Here is a 3,589-nt window from a genome sequence, read left to right as displayed (position 1 = left end):
ACCAACACAATATATAGGAATAGATGATCCATCTCCAAGGATAATGGAAGGGAAAGGAGATTTAGTGCAAGAAGATAACCAATTACTAGATGCAGACATATGACTAGAGGCCCCTGAATCAAAGATCCAATCCGTAGCTGAGTTTCCTTGTGCAGCAAAGTTATTCATGGCCTGGAGAAAGGCAGCTTGATCCCAGCTCGGCGTCGCAGGTGAGGGTGGCGTCGGAAGCAGTGCCGGCGGATACGATGGTGAAGGCAGTAGGGCCGGCTGTGGTGGGGGTGGCGTCGGGAGCAGGGCCGGCTGAGGTGTGTAGTAGGCGCCGCCGTCGCTGCTGTAATGACCATAAGGAGCATACGTCGGGGCGGCGTGATAGGCAGTGGCCGGCTGTCGGGGGTTGAGAACCTCGGGAGCACCAGTAGGCGGCCGAAGGCCGGGTTGCCAGGCACCTGAGTATGCCGGCGGAGCACCGAGGGTGGACGGAGCGGACCAGGGCATGGGCCATGCTTGAACAAGCCCCGTCCAAGGATCATGAGGAGGCCGCCATGCAACCGCAGATGGAGCACTGGTGGGTGGTGCAGGACTCGGTGCTAGTGATGTCGTAGGCGGAACCGAACGAGTCGGCGGCGGCCTGTAGATAGGGTTTTTGCTGCGGTAGTTCGGACTAGGACGCCAGCCTGGGGCGGTTCAACAGATGACGATGCAGACGGCCCGGCGGCAGGAGCCGGCCTGGAAGGCGGCGCTGGTGTAGACGACAGAGGAGGACGAGCCGCAGCATGAAAGACCTTGGGGCGAGAGTCCTTGCGAGCTTGTGTTTCCGCCGCGAGTTGTAGCAAGGAACGTACTTCAGCGAAGGTAGGAGGGGGCCGTATCATCGGTATGAAGGAGGCTTGCTTGTCAAAGTCTTCGCTGAGGCCGACGACGACGATATTGATTAGCTGTGAATCGCTAACTGTATCGCCGAGTTCGCGGAGCTCATCGCCAATGGTCTTAACGCGCTGGCAGAACAGGTTCACCGGGGCGTCTCCTTGCACCATATTGCGAAGCTCGGTGTGGAGAGCGTTTTTCCGAGCGTCGGTGTTGCTTTGGAAGAGCTGACGGAGGGAGTGCCAGATGTTGGCAGCGGTGGCGCCGTCGTGATCGAGCTGTTGGGAATCGTAGCATAATTTAAAATTTTCCTACGCTCACCAAGATGCATCTATGGAGTATACTAGCAACGAGGGGAAAGGAGTGCATCTACATACCCTTGTAGATCGCGAGCGGAAGCGTTCCAATGAACGTGGATGACGGAGTCGTACTCGCCGTGATCCAAATCACCGATGACCGAGTGCCGAACGGACGGCACCTCCGCGTTCAACACACGTACGGTGCAGCGACGTCTCCTCCTTCTTGATCCAGCAAGGGGGAAGGAGAGGTTGATGGAGATCCAGCAGCATGACGGCGTGGTGGTGGATGTTGCGGGTCTCCGGCAGGGCTTCGCCGAGCTTCTGCGAGAGAGAGAGAGGTGTTGCAGGGGAGGAGGGAGGCACCCAAGGCTGTAGTTTGCTGCCCTCCCTCCCCCCACTATTTATAGGACCCCTGGGGGGGGGGGCGCCAGCCCTTGGGAGATCAGATCTCCAAGGGGGGCGGCGGCCAAGTGGGGGGAAGGGGTGCCTTGCCCCCCAAGGCAAGGGGGAAGCTCCCCCCTAGGGTTCCCAACCCTAGGTGCATGGGGGGAGGCCCAAGGGGGGCGCCCCAGCCCACTAAGGGCTGGTTCCCTTCCACTTTCAGCCCACGGGGCCCTCCGGGATAGGTGGCCCCACCCGGTGGACCCCCGGGACCCTTCCGGTGGTCCCGGTACAATACCGGTAACCCCCGAAACTTTCCCGGTGGCCGAAACTTGACTTCCTATATATAATTCTTCACCTCCGGACCATTCCGGAACCTCTTGTGACATCCGGGATCTCATCCGGGACTCCGAACAACTTTCGGGTTTCCGCATACATATATCTCTACAACCCTAGCGTCACCGAACCTTAAGTGTGTAGACCCTACGGGTTCGGGAGACATGCAGACATGACCGAGACGCCTCTCCGGTCAATAACCAACAGCGGGATCTGGATACCCATGTTGGCTCCCACATGTTCCACGATGATCTCATCGGATGAACCACGGTGTCGAGGATTCAATCAATCCGTATGCAATTCCCTTTGTCAATCGGTATGTTACTTGCCCGAGATTCGATCGTCGGTATCCCAATACCTTGTTCAATCTCGTTACCGGCAAGTCTCTTTACTCGTACCGCAATGCATGATCCCGTGACTAACGCCTTAGTCACATTGAGCTCATTATGATGATGCATTACCGAGTGGGCCCAGAGATACCTCTCCGTCACACGGAGTGACAAATCCCAGTCTCGATCCGTGCCAACCCAACAGACACTTTCGGAGATACCCGTAATGCACCTTTATAGTCACCCAGTTACGTTGTGACGTTTGGCACACCCAAAGCACTCCTACGGTATCCGGGAGTTGCACGATCTCATGGTCTAAGGAAAAGATACTTGACATTGGAAAAGCTCTAGCAAACGAAACTACACGATCTTTTATGCTATGCTTAGGATTGGGTCTTGTCCATCACATCATTCTCCTAATGATGTGATCCCGTTATCAATGACATCCAATGTCCATAGTCAGGAAACCATGACTATCTGTTGATCAACGAGCTAGTCAACTAGAGGCTTACTAGGGACACTTTGTGGTCTATGTATTCACACATGTATTACGATTTCCGGACAATACAATTATAGCATGAATAATAGACAATTACCATGAACAAAGAAATATAATAATAACCATTTATTATTGCCTCTAGGGCATATTTCCAACAGTCTCCCACTTGCACTAGAGTCAATAATCTAGTTACATTGTGATGAATCGAACACCCATTGCGTCCTGGTGTTGATCATGTTTTGCCCTAGGGAGAGGTTTAGTCAACGGATCTGCTACATTCAGGTCCGTGTGTACTTTACAAATATCTATGTCTCCATTTTGAACACTTTCACGAATGGAGTTGAAGCGACGCTTGATATGCCTGGTCTTCCTGTGAAACCTGGGCTCCTTCGCAAGGGCAATAGCTCCAGTGTTGTCACAGAAGAGAGTCATTGGGCCCGACGCATTGGGAATCACCCCTAGGTCGGTAATGAACTCCTTCATCCAGACTGCTTCCTGTGCTGCCTCCGAGGCTGCCATGTACTCCGCTTCACATGTAGATCCCGCCACGACGCTTTGCTTGCAACTGCACCAGCTTACTGCTCCTCCATTCAAAATATACACGTATCCGGTCTGTGACTTCGAGTCATCCAGATCTGTGTCGAAGCTAGCGTCGACGTAACCCTTTACGACGAGCTCTTCGTCACCTCCATAAACGAGAAACATATCCTTAGTCCTCTTCAGGTACTTCAGGATATTCTTGACCGCTGTCCAGTGTTCCTTGCCGGGATTACTTTGGTACCTTCCTACCAAACTTACGGCAAGGTTTACATCAGGTCTGGTACACAGCATGGCATACATAATAGACCCTATGGCCGAGGCATAGGGGATGACACTCATCT

The sequence above is a fragment of the Triticum aestivum genome, chromosome 1D (assembly GCF_018294505.1).
Source record: "Triticum aestivum cultivar Chinese Spring chromosome 1D, IWGSC CS RefSeq v2.1, whole genome shotgun sequence".
Taxonomy (NCBI): Eukaryota; Viridiplantae; Streptophyta; class Magnoliopsida; order Poales; family Poaceae; genus Triticum; species Triticum aestivum.
This window is presented reverse-complemented; position numbering follows the sequence as displayed.